Source organism: Panthera onca, chromosome B1, assembly GCF_046562875.1.
Source record: "Panthera onca isolate mPanOnc1 chromosome B1, mPanOnc1 haplotype 2, whole genome shotgun sequence".
Lineage (NCBI taxonomy): Eukaryota > Metazoa > Chordata > Mammalia > Carnivora > Felidae > Panthera > Panthera onca.
The window spans coordinates 15146057-15162464 of NC_138342.1; the positions used below are offsets into that span (position 1 = coordinate 15146057).

The 16408-nt window shown below is 37.7% G+C and overlaps 1 pseudogene; it reads right to left on the reverse strand.

Annotated features, from left to right (window-relative positions):
- Positions 1-618: 618 nt before the first annotated feature.
- On the reverse strand, positions 619-12602 carry LOC132693136 (putative ATP-dependent RNA helicase DDX10; annotated as a pseudogene).
- Between the last annotated feature and the right edge of the window lie 3806 nt (positions 12603-16408).

A 16408-nucleotide genomic window follows, 5' to 3' on the forward strand; every position in this document is an offset into this window, starting at 1 on the left:
GACTTCTGAAAAAAAAGAAGTAAAGAATTTAACAGAAGACTAAATTCTACTTGTGTGATTATCTCAGCTCTCTTTGAATAGCAAAATTTCAACTGCATCCAGGTAGTCAGTCACAAAACCCAGTGAGAATCTTTATCTTCTTCTCAAGCCTTCTTAGACAGGCTGCTTGTCCTAAAGAACTGAAAAATCTCTCCTCTTTTCTCTTTGGATTAACCAAAAGGATAGAACATGTAGGTTTATAAACTTGGCATGAGGTCTTAAAATTTGAACTTTGATCATTCTGGTCTTCATTCCGATCATGGCCTTGGTTGTCTTCTACAGGTAAGGTGTGCCGTGTATGACTCACAGGAATTCTTTCCCTCTCGACTAACTAGGCTGCAAGCTCTTGAAAATGTGACATGACTCTGGCATCTCCCAGATGCAGTCGATAATAACCTTCACCTGCAGGCTTAGTCTGGCCAAATTCCTGAGGACTTGTGAACCTCTGATCAGCAGCAGGTTTGGCATTCGGATCTTACCTTCTTATGTTTCTTCCTTTGGCTGGATTTGTACCTTCGTGGTTTAGTTTCTGGGTTGAGTGCTCCACTGCCCCTCTGAAATGGAAATCTTTCTTGAGCCCTAGATGGCTTGCCCCTTTGCCACCTTGATTTCCTGGTTTTGCGACTCCTGGTCACTGGAATCTATGTGTGAATAGTTTAAGCTTAAAGACCATAAACACCTTAGCTCTGCCATTTCTAGCCTTTTATCTTATTTATTTATCATGGAATGCTTGGCCACTGAAGGCAAGGCAATCCATTTGTAAATCAAGGGTGTGGCTCCATGTTTAATGTTTGGTTGTGAACAGCTTTCCTGCTCTTGCCCACTGTCCCCTTCTACCCTACATCTTGGTGAACTATAAGAAAGCCTACTTTCTCTCTCCTTTGGGGTCAGTTTGAAGATCAAAACTTGCTCTTCTAGAAACTCTCATTATGTAAGAAACCTTTCACAATTCCTATCTATCTATATCTCTCTACATCTGTCTCCTCTGCCCGCATCTCAATTTCTCTGCCCTAATTTATGTCTCTGAAATCTCAAAACTGAATTAGTGTACCAACTTCCTAGCTAGTCTCTCTGCTTTCCTTGACTACTTAGAGCATGCCGGGACCAAGGTCCCATAAATACAAACCCAACATGACACTCCTATTGAAAATTCTCCAATCACTCCACATTTTCTAAATATGGCCTCCTAGGCATTTCAAGGTTTGGACCTACTCATGCAGACTTACTGCCTGCTAACTTCCTCTTCACCTTTCATACTCCAGCAGCAATGAAATGCTTATATTTTGTCTATACCTCACCCTCTTTCCAACATAGCACACTGCTTTTTCTTATGTGTATCTCCTAGCTAATCCTTTCCTATGCATGGACCTTTTCCTACCCCTGTCTCTACAACCTGCCTGGAAAAATTCTACTCCCACTTATCATTTAAAGACTCAGATTGGAGGTCACTCTAATATCTCTGCTGTGACCCCGCTAGGCTGGGCTATGTGTTTCTCTTCTGTATGCATTTCACTTATTAGATTCTGTAGCATGTTTTGTGCCTACCTTTACCATTAGACTGTGATGTCCTTTAGGGCACAGGCTATGTCTCATAAATCGCTGTAACTCCAGCACCTAGCAAAGTTCCTGACACATGGCTAATAAACTTTTATTGCACAGGGAGTCTTCAGGCTGTAAAATGATTCACAGGAGAATTAATGGAGAAGTAACATGGTCCGAACACTCCTCTGGGAATCAGTGCTCTGTGTCATGCTGGCGAGGTCCCTTAACCTTTCTGTGCCTCCATTCTCTGAGCTGAGAAGAGACCACCTATATTTTAAAGTTCTTTCCAGCTCCATATTTCTATGAAATACAGACTCTTCATGCTGCATTTACGTTTTTGACTATAGAAATTTAACAACTCTCTTGAGATACATGGCAGACACTACACACAGAGTTAAGAAGCTATTGTGAACTAAGTCATTTACACATGTAAGTTCCCCAGGAAATAATGTAAGTGAATGTACATTGAATAAACAAATACATTTGTGTAACTTTTTATAATCTTTAACTTTATATAATCATTTATGTATATATAAATATATAATTTTCTCGTCATTACAACTTGCTTCTGCAAACTTGGCCACTCTTTCCTTGACACTGGATTTAGAAGCTGCTTTCTTCTGTGCTGCTTCATGCTCTTTAAGGTCCAACCCAAACATTGTGCCATTTCACCTTGAAGAAATCAGCATCATATCTCTTCCTCTTCCTCATCTCTGTCCGGGAACTGCATAGGATCTTCCTTGATCTTCTCTGTCTTGTCAATGTTAGCAACGGATGAAGGTTGACAACCTTTTGCTTTTCCCAGTTGCTCTTCCATTTCTTCCTCATCTACTTTCGATTCTTCCTCTTTGTCCCTAATACCATTAGCCAGTCTGTACTTTTACCCTTCTAGTCCTTTACCCCCTTTCTGAATGATGGACATTTTCTCAATGAAGTGAGCTCTACATTCTTCCACTTCGTCACTGGTGAGGGAGGAAGTTGTTGGCACAACTACTTTGTTATCTTAACTAACAATTCTTTGGTGTTTTTTTTTTTCCTGCATTTTGTGAAGAAATCTTACCTGTGGTGCCACAGCAAGACCAAGAGACAAGCCATATTCAGGTATAGATAACTTTTCCACATCAAATACTTCTTTATTCTTCATGAGATATGCTGAATGTATGTGGGGGACAAAACATCTTCGAGCCTTCTCTGTTATTTTTCTAAAAAATTTTTTTTAATGTTTATTTTTTTTGAGAGAGATTGACATAGTGTGAGCATAGGAGGGGCAGAGAGAGAGAGGAAGACACAGAATCTGAAGCAGGCCCCAGGCTCTGAGCTGTCAGCACAGAGCATGACGCGGGGCTCAAACCCACGAACCGTGAGATCATGACCTGAGCTGAAGTCAGACACTTAACTGACTGAGCAACCCAGGCGCCCCATTTGAGCCTTCTCTTTTAAATCTTTATCTTTTTCTAAAAACAATTCCAAATTTATTTTTCCTAAACATCTATAAGTTTATCTGGATTGGTTTTGATTTCCTTCACAGGCACTTTCTTCTTGAGAAGCTGCTGAACCATTCCCTTTTTATTCTGAGAGAAGCAAAACTAATAAAGCTTTGTCATCCTCTCTGTATCTGGCCATTCTACCTTCTCTGTGGATGTGTGTTGGCATTCTTTGGACAATCAAACTGAAGAAGCCAGCTCACAGCCAGGAAGTCTAGACCTTGGCTGCAATAACAGTAGCAAAGAGCACTGCAATTCTCGTGCAGACAGATTCATTATAAACTTCCATTCTGCTCATCGGCTGCTGTCAAACATGGAGGGCAAGAATAGAGGGGCCAGGATGTAGCTGGCAGGACAGTCGATACACACACAGAATCTCTTACAGCTGAAGAAAGATACAATACTTTTCCTCTTTAGGTGGCTTCTCAAAGTGGAACATAGCACATTTATTTTATTATATTTTGTTTTATTTTACTGTACCTCACAAACTATGTCATTCTGTTTCAAAGTGACCCTGGGGCTGCATTTTTCTTTTTCTTTTTTTTTCTTTAATTTTTTTAAGGTTTATTTACTTTTGAAGGAGAGAGAGACAGAGCCCGGACCGGGGAGGGGCAGGGAGAAGGAAACACATAATCCAAAGCAGGCTCCAGGCTCTGAGCTGTCAGCACAGAGCCCAATGTGGGCTCGAACTCATGATCCACGAACTGAAGTTGATGCTTAACTGACTGAGCCACCCAGACACCCTGTATTTTTCTTTTTCATACACCCACATACACATATGTGAGTTTTAGTCAACAGGGTGAAAAACCCACACAAACATCTGTGAATGTGTGTGTGTGTGTGTGTGGTGGAGAGAGTACATATAGTTCTGATAACCTATGTACTAAAACCAAAGCATTATTTATTTTTAAAAAGTTTTTTTTTCTAGAATTTACTGAGTGTCAAGACTTTCATCATATTCAGTGGGCAGTCTAATCATTAGTAACAACTATATCAAAATTATCAATGAAGTTATATTTTTCCATACCACTAAACACTTATTTCTTCAGCATCCGGGGAACTTTCTAACTCATTTCTCTATGTTTCTGGCAGAATATAAGTTCTGGAAATTCACCATTTTACTTAAAATTCTGGCCCTGCATTTCCTACTTCTGTGGCAAGATATCTGACTTTCCTGTAACTTAGGTTCCTTTTCTATAAAATGGAGATTCATATTAGAGAAACTACACATAGATCAGGGTAGGTATACCACATGAATTACTACATGCAACATGAAACAAAAATATAAAAAATTAAACAAATTAGAATTGCCTATCATACATAGTATACTCAAAATATTATTTTAGTAGACTCTTGCTAAATATATGGGGGATAACATGAAGGTGATAAGCATCTAGACGATAAGAATCAAGGAGATAAGCTGTATAAACAAAAAGTCTAATAAGAGGAAAAAATAATGCCCTTATGGAGAGGTGAAATGTATTATAAGGATTCAAAGTTGAGATATATCACTGACATTGAAATTTTTCTAAAAATGCATTATTGCTTAGCCAAACAAACTTACTACATTATATATTGTGCCGCATGCTGGAAATAGAATGGGAACAAAACATCTAGTTCATTTCCTTGTGGTACTTAGAGAAGATATACACTGAATAATTTTTTTGCATTTATGAAATTTAGAATGATAAAGTCTTATATCCTATATAAACACATAAAATATAAATCCAATTTAATCTGTGCGGAAGACAGGGAAGATATTGTGGAGGAAGTAACTTTTTTGGCTGAAACCTGGAAGTAAATTGTTACTGAGTGCAGTAAGAGGTGGGTAGGAGGAGTAATGGAAGAAAAAAAAAGTTCATTAAAATCAATAAGATTAGTAAAAAGTAACTCCTAAAAAGCCAAAACCAAAAAACAAACCTGACCCCATATCAAAAGTCTTTCCATGCTTTTGGGGATCACCCTTACCACTGTATCAGAAAATTATCATAGGGATGCCGGGGTAGCTCAGTCAGTTAAGCATCCAACTTTGGCTCAGGTCATGGTCTCAATGTTTGTGGGTTCGAGCTCCACCTTGGGCTCTGTGCTGACAGCTCAGATCCTGGAGCCTCCTTCAGATTCTGTGTCTCCCACTCTCTCTGCCCTTCCCCTGCTTGAGTTCTCTCTCTCAAAAAAATAAATAAAAACATTAAAAAATTAAAAATAAAAATAGAAAATATATAAAATAAAATATATTTTATATATATAAAATATAAAAATAGAAAATTATCATGAATAGCTAATGCAATAAAACTTTATACAATGATAACAACATAAATACTCATATCAAAATTTTAAAATAATTATCCTACACAGTGTCTCATTTAAATTGGACAGTTACTAGATGACTTCCATATGAATGTTTTCATTTTACTAAAAAGCTGAATGGTGTGTAAAGCTGAATGGTGTGTGCAAAGTCACACAGCTGATATTTTCAGAAGTCATGTGATCAAACTCTAGATACTGAAGGGTATGCATTACAGAGAGACCTGGCCTCTTTGTACTGATCAGGGCTCAATCTGTAAAGTGAATGGTGGGAAAAGCTGCTCATTCAACAAATACCTGATATTTACCTACCAAGCACCAGGCACTGGCTTAGGTGTTAGGGATAAAGTAGTGAACAATATAAGATACAGTCCTGTCTTTGTGGAATTTATCTTCTAGAGGTGAGAGGCAGAAATTATACAGGATTCATGGACAAAATATGTAGTATGTTGGTGGTAGTGAGGACTCAGAACAAAAATAAAACAAGAAAAAGGGATAAGGAACATCAAGAGAAATCTTAGAGGGGTTATAGAAAGCCTCACTGGAATGGTAACATTTGATTAAAGCCCTGTGGGAGAGGAGGGATAGAGTCCCACTGAGATCTCAGAGATGGGTTTTCCAAGTAAAGACAATGAATGTGCAAAGACCATAGGCAGGAGGTGTCTGAGGCCAGGTATGTGTTTGTGGAACAAGGAAATCAGTGTGTTTAGAAGAGAAGGAACACCGGGAGAGTAGCAAAAAGAGTAACAAAGGGCCAAAATTCACAAGAATTCTTAGGGCATTGCAAAGATTTTGGCTATTTGACTGAGGGAGACAGGCAGTCATTGCAGGGTTCAGAGCAAAAGGATGGTATCTGGTTTCCATTAACTAAAAATCACCTCATCTGTTGTATTGCCACGAGACTCTGTTGACAGAAAATGTAGAAAAGTCAGTTAGAAGGCCATTGGAATAATCAATGACAGTGGATATGGTCAGTGAACAGGAGATGGTGGAACAGGATCAAATTCTGGATATCTTTTTAAGATTAAGATGACAGGATTTGACTTAGTACCAGATGTGGGGTATGCAAGGAAGAGAGGCGTCAATGAAAAGCACAGTATAAAATGTAATAGGTCATATTTCACCCTCATTCATTTGCCAGCTAGACTTGTGAGTATGTGCTGCTGTTGTTTGCCTTGTTTTTATCGTTTTTATCTCTTTGTTGTTTTTGTAGGAGTGGTCCGAGAAAGAATAGAGAGTAAGAAGGGTGAGGGAAATTAATGTTACTGGGGGTAAGTTCAAAGAGACTGTAAGAACTATATTCCCAGCAAACTTGCAATAAAAATATCATTACAGTAAGCAGGGCCCCATTGCTTATTCTGTTTTTCATCTAAAAAACAGTTACTGTCCCATAGGCAGAAATTACAGGAAATGGCAGAATTGGGTTAGATGTTCTATGGAATTTGGTTGATTATAACAAAATCAACAGTAATTATGCAGACAGCATCCTTTAACAGATACTAACAGCTGATTCATGCAAATCATTTGGAATGTTTTTATTCTCAATAATATTTCACCTGGAATAAAAATGAAGTATTGTGCTTACACATGGAAAGCCATGCTTATCAGTCTGCATTTTTCCCAAACCTGGAAGTTGAACTGCTTTGAGAGAAAACACCTTGAAGTGAGTACTTGGAAAGTGTACTTAAGGAGTAGCGGGACAGATATTAGTGCTGAACAATGACAAGTATGACATAGGTGCTAGACTTCACACTGAGGGGTCACCGCACACGTTATTTCACAATGGCTGCCTCAGTAGATGAGCTGACATAGCAACCCACCACCGGTGCCATAAACAATTGCCAATTTCATTTTACAGGAGTCACATGGATGAGTTGAACCAGAAGAAGTGAGGATGATAGATGAAACTGAATATGTATGACTCATTCAGAGCTGCGTTATTAGTCCGGGGGAGCTAGCACGGATTCAGCATTGCAGAGCCCAGGTTCAAACCTCAAGGCTGCCATTTATTAGCTAAATGAACTTGAGCAGACCACTAAGCTGGTTTCCTCACTTTAAAAAGGAGGAAATTAATGTAGACTTGCACTGGAGAACCATGTGAGTCAAATGAGACAATGCATGTGTAAAAATGGTTAAAATACTGTATAAATATTTGATGTTATTATTGAACAGGCTTTCCCTTTGGAAAATGGAAAGGAGAGAATAGGAATGAGTTAGCCGTTATTGAAAACTCTCCTTGATCTCAGGGATTGCCCACATGCTACTCCATTTAATGTAAACAAGAATGGCATATCTCTATCTTGCTAGCTATCCACGCATCCAAGAATTCTGTTGTGCATCTTGCCCACCGTCACTGTGTATGTTATAGTCAAGATCCAAATTTAGGTCCATCTTTGCTCCCAAGCCTGAATAATTCCTATTATACTAAGTCACTGCCTGTGAATTTTACTCGGAGCCACACTGTGTTAGAAATGGAAGATATAATAGAAATCACCTTGTGGAATGGTTTTCAAATATTTAGCTGTAAAGTCCTATTGGGAGGCTCAATATTTGCTAGAGTAGGGCTGCCCTTATTAAAGCAGATGTGGGAACTCCAAAATGACTTCCCTACCTGGCTTTCCTCCACTTTTCCTCTTGGGATTGTGGAAAATGTAGGGTTTGAAATATATGAACTAAGCTCATCCCCCCTCAGTTTAGTGACTGAAAAACAGAGGCCAATGGAGTGTAAATGATTTACCCAAGAGCACAAACATTTTTAACCCCAAAACAAGAACACGGAGCTCAGTTCTGTGGAACTTTAGTAACATATGCACCCATAGGCTTCCTGCATTAGTCCTACAGCACTGATATTTGAAGGATCTCATTAAATTATATTCCTATCTCCCATCCAACTTCTGAACAAGTTAAGATATATAAAAAGGATTTCATCATATGGAGATAAAAAACATCATTCACGTAATTGGTGGAGCTGCTGGAAAAAATGGCTCATTGTATGGTAACAAAAGACTTTTCCTCAGAATCAGCGCCTACCTTGTCATAGGTAGGACCCCCCCCCCCCCCCCCCCCACACACACACATACACCAAGGAGGAACTTTTACCAGTAAATTTACCATTATGGACAAAACTGGACCAAAATATAAGCTTATTGGAGACCATACTCTAAAACCGAATGGTTAGGGGGTTGAGTTCTGACCACCCAGTTTCTTTTTCATAATTTACCAAATTATCCATCCTCCATGAGAATACAGGGGCAGTAAGAGTTCAGTGCTATCTTAATATAAGACTCTTGTTATGAAACAAAACGTCAGAAATATCGGCTTGTGACTTTACCTAATGCTCTTCAAAGAGCAGAGATCTGAGATTACACGTAATAGCATGTAGTTTTATTGTGTTTAAAATTCTGGTTTTAATTTCTGATTTTTTGTTATACTATTAAATATTTACATTCTCATGAACATATCCAAGTGTTTGAGTACTTATCAAATTTATATTTCTTGGTGGTTTCATAATTTATACATTAACTTATTTCTGAAACTAAAAGTAATCGCAGTGACATGTTATAGAAGGCAAAACTAAATGTGGATAAAATCTTGAAATAGTGCTTTTCTCTCTGATCCTGAAAAAAGAGAGTCAAAGTGGTTGTCGTATCTTTAAAACAGAAAACTTCCCAAGGTCAGGGAAGAAACTGGAGTCTTAGAATTATTGAGACCATGCAGGACTTATGAGAATCATATAAAGAGCCTGTGGATAGATGGTAATTGAGAAAAGAGCTTGGAGGCAAAAAGGGATTTGAAACACACATCCTTCAGGTAATGTTAAAGAGTTGTTGAAGATCCTAAGTAAAATTCCAATACATCTTGAATCTATGATTAAAAGAAGATTACGAATTGTCCCTTGAAAATAATGATTCAATTTAATTCAAAAACAGGTTTAGCATTTGGGAGCAACAATTTAAAAAGCCTTTATTGAAAAGTCAATGCACTGTGGTGATCGTGAAGACCTTCTTCCTATGTAATTATAAGGTATGGTTTCAACAGCTAGGAGTTCAAAATAAAGTTACAATTATTTTAATATAAAAATGAATATAGATCTAAGCTTTAATGGTGAAAGCCCCAAAGAGAAAATTATATATTTCTTCTTATTATTCTCCCCTTTCTTCTGAATCTCAAGTCTAACTTCTGTCACTAAGAGGCAGATCCCTCTGGTGAAAAACCCATCTCTACTGACGATGCTGTTGTCACTACTTCAACTCATCCTCCAACTCTGAGTTTCAATATCACTTCCACAAGGAGGTCTCCTATGATCTTCAAATAATAATGAGTTTCCAAAAATAATGCTGTGTTTCTCATATCATCCCAAGATTTCTCCTCTCCCTTTGATCTGAGCTTGTAATTTTGTTCATTTGGTGAGTCAGAAATGCTTATTGGGCATCTATTACATGTAAGACATGTTTCTAGGTTCTGGATATACAATTATGAATAAGACAGACTAGACCGCTCTCCTTATGGAATACACATTCTAGAGGGGATACACCATGCCATCAAGGGTCTTAATACTCTGTTTTTCCTACTGATATTTGCTAAACTTCTATAACAGTGGTTAATATTTTGTGGGTTCTCCATAGATATTTACTAGCTAAATAATGAATAAACAAGTGGAAATTATGGGGAATAAATTAACTAATAAATAATATGTAAGACATTGATAAATTCTTTGCAAGGAATTACTACTGAGTGAAATAATTGATAGTGACTGACTTATCCTAGATCGGTCGTTATGAAAGACCTCTCTGAGGTCTTGACATTGAAGCTGAGATATTCATGACAGGAAGAAATCAATTTTATGTGCTATTATCCAGAAATTATCATGTTCTCAGAAAGTCCAAGCAGTGGTTAGAAGCCTGGAGTTTGAGATATGTCAGAAGAAGAGAAAGGGAGAGAGGGAGAGAAGAGAAGAGAAGGAAAGAGAAGGGAAGCAAAAGAAGAGAAGAGAGACGTCAAGGTGAACCAAGGCAACAAGCTTGAGTAAAAAAGTCATTTAAAGTGGATCTTCTGGGTATAATTGTCACTATGTGGATGAGAGATCAACCATCTGAATTCCTTTCTCACAAAACTGAGAACAAAGGAAAAATAACAGTTTTACATCACCATGTCCTACAGTTGTTTTACAACAAAGAATAATTGAACCGTGTCTTTATAACCACTTCTGCATTCACAGAGCTCCATTACTGGCCTGTATTAGGTGAGAAAGAAAAATTGGACAAAGAATAATTAAATTGAATGAGGAATCACACTACTTCCTGCTTCTTAGATTCTCTAAGCTTCAGGCTCTTTCTTTACATGTAAAGTAAGGACGCTACATAATTTTCAGTGATTGAGAAAATGAAATCATCTAATATATGTAATGTGTCTAATATTGTGCTTGCACACTATATGGTGATGGAGGTGGTAGGAGTCCTTTGTTGACTTCATTCAGTTTTATCCACAATGCCTAAAGCATCACCTATTATACATAGTTCTCATTTGTATTTTGTTTTAATGAATGAGGGAATGAGTACATAAAGTAATCTACCAGATCCTGTTCAAGTCACTAGGACCATGTACATCACAGTGGCTCTAGATGTTCTGTCAGTTCTAGTATAATAAGTACTATAGTCATAACCTGTGCAATGGACTATATGAGTCAAGAATGCAACATCTGATTTTGTCTGGACAAAGAGAGTCAGGAAATATTTTACAAAAAAAAAAGACTTGTTCTATCTTAGAGCATACTTAATTGATGATTATGAATGCATCAAGTAAGCACATTTCTAAAAAAGGAAATTTTGTTTTTGAACAAAGACAAAAACGAGACTGATAAATCACATGTTGAGGGACTTGACGACTGGGGTTGGGCATAGGATAATGTGGAAGAATGACATGGTAATCAGAAAAGCAGAAATCTGATGATGAAGGACTGCACATTTCACAACAATGAGTTTGACCTTCATTGTATAGGGAATAGAGAGACACTTACAAATTCTATTCAGGGGTCTGGCACTTTCTGACTCTTGATCATTGTGAAGAATGGATTGGAATGCTTGAGATGAAGGCAGTCTAGCTAGGAGGCTGCTGCTATTATCAAGCAGGGAAATGATGCTGACCTGAACGATAGCAGTGGCAGATGATTAGTAACTAAGGGACAAATATGGAAAAAAAATTATAGGGATAATTTATAGGACCTAGTTGACTAATTATATATGGAAGTTGAGAAAAATAGTAGAATCAAGGATGATTCATTTTGATTTGCATTACTGAAAACATGATGATACAATCAAGAGAAATTTTTGTTTAGTGCAATTTTGGATATTGTGGTAATCAGATACCGTCTTCCATAATACGGTAAAACAACCAACTTAAAAATCTTAGTGACTGATGAACCCTGTATTTTTCTTGCTTACATGACTACATGCTTGCACAGGATTGCAGGCTGTGGGTAGAGCATAGGTCTGTTCCATGTGTCATTCATTCTTCTTGGACCAGATGCTATCTGGAGCATTACCTATATTGTAAAAAATTCAGGAGCCCAGGAGAAAAAGGAGAAACATGCAGTACCTCTTAAGGTATAGGTACATAGCACACATACTGTCATTTCCATCCACATTCCACTAATTGGTAAAATGGCCAAGTCCAACATCAACAAAGCACCAACACACACTTTGTTCACACCAGGAAACAATACATAGTCCTATAACAAAGGACATGGATATACAATTCTAATATATGGAAGGGAGTGAGGATTTGGAAACAATGGCCAGTTGATCATGACAGCAAGTTAGTACATCAAGTGAGGATATCCATGAGTGTAGCTGAATGGAGAAACACTAGAAATTTCCACACAGGGTCTCTTTCTTGCTCCAAAGTTTCATTACTCTCACTCCATAGTGCTTTGAAGTTATTACTTTATGGGGTTTTCTATACTAAGTTACTTTTTATATCACATTTGATTAATTTTTGGACTACTGCATGTAAAGAAAGCTGCCATATTACAAAATGCAGCCAAATGTCTCTAATACTAGCAAGCAATGAATGATGGCAAGTGTAGATGCATGTCAGTACCCTGTAGTCTCAAAGGTTGTTCCCAAGAATGAACATTTTTCCTTAAAAAATCAATCCCATTTTGGCTTCAGTGTGGTGCTATTTTTCTAATGCTCAAATCTGGATTCACAACTGTTCTCTTACTACCTGCAACATGACCGGAACCATGAGGAAGGAGGTAGATAACCTTGCTAAGTGTTCAGGAATGAAAAATCAAGATCAGTCTAACTCCTCTTTGCTTCATAATCCAGGAAGTGACCCTTTTACTTGGCTCCTAGACATAGGAAAGGTGATTGTATACACGTATCTGAGAGTCCACCAAAACCAGTTGAAATTCATAGCCAAGAATAGGGGACTGAGAGTTTTTTGGTCAAACGTTTATAGTAGGCAGAATTAGGGCTTCCCAAAGATGTTCATGTTCTAATCTCCAGAACCTCTGAATATGTTAGGTTATATGGCAGTGGAGAATTAAGGATATAAATGTGATTAGTTTCACTAATCAGCTGACTTAAAGAGATTATTCTGTATTATCTAGGTAGGCTCAATGTAATTACAAGATGGTCCTTCAAAATAGAAGAGGGAGGCAGAAGAAGACATCAGAGTCAGTAAGGGATTTGGAAATGCTGACCTCTTGACTTTGAAATTGGGGGAAATGGACATCAGCTAAGAATACAGCTGGTCTCTAGAAGTTGAAGGAGGTAAAGACCAGATTATCCCTCAAAATCTTTGGAAGGAAAGCAGCCTTGATGACACCTTGATTTTCACCCAGTGAGACCCATTTGAGACAGCTCAGCTTTAGAACTATAAGACAATGTGTTTCTATCTTTTTAGGCCTCTAAGTTTGTGGTAATTTGGTACAACAGCCATAGAAAATGCATGCAGCCTCTAAATCTTTTGCTGATGACACTGATACCAGAAATACCAAACGCCTTCAAAGAAAGAGCTCCTCAACATGAGATTAAATTTAGCCTATGGGTAACCACACCAGAGTGCAATAAGATAATTATATCTCTGACAAAGATACAGCCAACAAACTAATCAATCATGTTTTTCTCCCTTTAAACAGTTTACCAGTCTTTTCTTCCAGAATTCCTTCAAAAATACTGACAACACTGAGGCAAAAACAACAAAAAAGATATCCATTGATTAGCCAGGTGCTGGTAATATGGCTTCCTTCCCCTCTGGCTGGAAGATAGGATCTACTAGGGGAAAAATCTAGTCTTCTTCAACTAAGGTACAAACTTAATGTATCCTATGGGATTGTAAGCTACACATAGGTATAAATAAATAAATAAACAAACAGGGGCGCCTGGGTGGCGCAGTCGGTTAAGCGTCCGACTTCAGCCAGGTCACGATCTCGCGGTCCGTGAGTTCGAGCCCCGCGTCGGGCTCTGGGCTGATGGCTCGGAGCCTGGAGCCTGTTTCCGATTCTGTGTCTCCCTCTCTCTCTGCCCCTCCCCTGTTCATGCTCTGTCTCTCTCTGTCCCAAAAATAAATAAAAATAAATAAATAAATAAATAAACAAACAAACAAACAAACATGCCAAACAAACAAACAAATAAGCTTCTTTGTATCACAGGGCTTTATGCATAGTAGCAATATTTATGCCTTACCACCTCAATATCATCAAAATTCTTATCTCATTCCATTGTCAATGAGCTCAAATTGACTGCCATTTCATTTCTGACTCTTCTGAGTCTCAGACATGCCTGGCATATAATTCCTACTGCATAATTATTGCTGGAGTAATTAATGACATTATGCTTATTGAACTGACCCAAAGCACTTCAAAATTTATAAACAGCTCTTAGAAATAAATTTTGCATACAAGATCCTTTACAAAGATAGTTTAGACACTATGGACAAGCCTAGGATAAGTCAAGAATATTAACATATTCACCATGTTAAATTAATGGGGCAATAAAAGGCAATTGCTAAAAGGAGAAAAATATCTGTGGGTATAGTTTTAAACAGGATGATTAATACTAGAATATGTTAAAATTGATTGGCAATAAGAGTCTATATTGAGCATTTGGTTATTTTAACCTGTTTTCTTTCATTTTTATTCATTTTTTTACATGTAGTATTCTGGAATAACTTTCCACTAATATGTTTTTCCTTTCTCTAGAACTATGAAATGTAAATGAATTTAATCAATAGGCACTGAGGACTAATTAGTTTTATATACGTGTGTGTGTGTGTATGTATGTGTGTGTGTGTGTGTGTGTGTGTGTATATATATATATATACACACACACACACATATATCTTCAGGACATCCAAAACTAAAAATACTACAATTAAAAAAGTATATGCTATAAGTGATATTCCAGGAGTGTTATTAGAGGAAATAAAAGCCATTTAAAATAAACAGACTTTTTGGCAGTTGAATACACATGGGTTTCATCTTATATTACTATTTGGTTTGACTAAGTTAAATTTTCCAAGTAAAATAATGATTTGGTTGATATAATGCCCCCCAAGTTCCCATTTGCTATTTCCAGTCCTTGAACGTTTCAAAATCTATAACACTTGCAGGACTCACAGTAAAATACTGGATGGCAAAAAGCAGGTAATAGTGGCCTAGAAAACACAGAGCAATTGGACTCAAATCTATGAATAATATTATTGTGGTTTTAAAAATTTACACAAAACAAATGCAATTAAACTAATTTAGATTAAACCAAACATCTCCGAGTTTATAAGGTGGATGTTGCTTTACACTCTGTAAGTCTAGGACTCCCACGGCATGAGGTAAAAGTGAAACATGCAACTATTTTGGAAAGAGAGGTACTTATTCGCCTTATTCTCTGTCCTGATATGAACAAACTTATTCTCTGTTTTGATATGAATAAACCACATGAACAGACCAATTAAAGGTTTCAGGAGCAGAGATAGGTGCTCATCTTTTTCCTGGGCATGTGGCTGTTTAGCACCCAGGGACTCAGTCTCTCACAGCAGGATGCAAACAGCTGAGGCTGAAGGAAGAGGGCCCCAGATGTAACCACAAGGAGGCCATGGTTTAGGAAAAGACGTTGATCTGTGGATATTTGTGGTGGCTGAGACCTGGAAATGTAATTAGAAGATATAGGGCCACATTAGCTGAAAAAAAAAAAAAAAAAAAAAAAAAAAAAAAAAAAAAAAAAGAAAATGCAGTGAAGTGTGAAATGGAGTGATACTAATGCCATTGGAGAGTACCTGTGCTAGTATTCCTCAGATTTTGCTTAAAAAATGTAGAGGTGCTTGGGTGGATCGGCTGGCTCAGTTGGCTAAGTGTTCAACTTCAGCTCAGGTCATGATCTCACGCCCCTTGAGTTTGAGCCCGTGGCAGGCTCTGTGCTGACAGCTCAGAGCCCGGAGCCTACTTCAGATTCTGTGGCTCCCTCTCTACCACTGCTCTGCTCATGTTCTGTCTCTCTCTCAAATATAAATAAACATTAAAAATTTTTAAAAAAATGTTAGAGCATGTTAGTAGAAAAGCATTAGATGGGTGTGTGTGTGTGTGTGTGTGTGTGTGTGTGTGAACATCTTGGTTCTTGTCTCTATCACTTAGTAATTTGGGCAGGTATTTTCACTTCTCTGAGTCTTATGAGAACACTGAAAACTAATCCTCAGTGTCGGATTTTGCCAGAATCTGGAAAGATTTTCTAATTATAGCAATGACCTAAGAAGCACAGCTGGTTTCCAATGCATATTTTGCCATCAGAAATGGAGTAAACCCACTGGGCTGAAGGGGGAAGGAGACATGTTATTTCTCCTCCCTTTTCTGCCCTTGTCTCAGACACTGAAGAACTGGATAGACTTTCTGAAAAAGAATGAGTACAGCATTCTTCCTTCCTATCAGTACCTCTTCTCAGGAGAATATTTAGTGACTTCTATTTTAAAAAATATTTTTAAAAAAAGGGGGCCCCTGGGTGGCTCAGTCAGTTAAGCGTCTGACTCTTGATCAGGTCATGATCTCA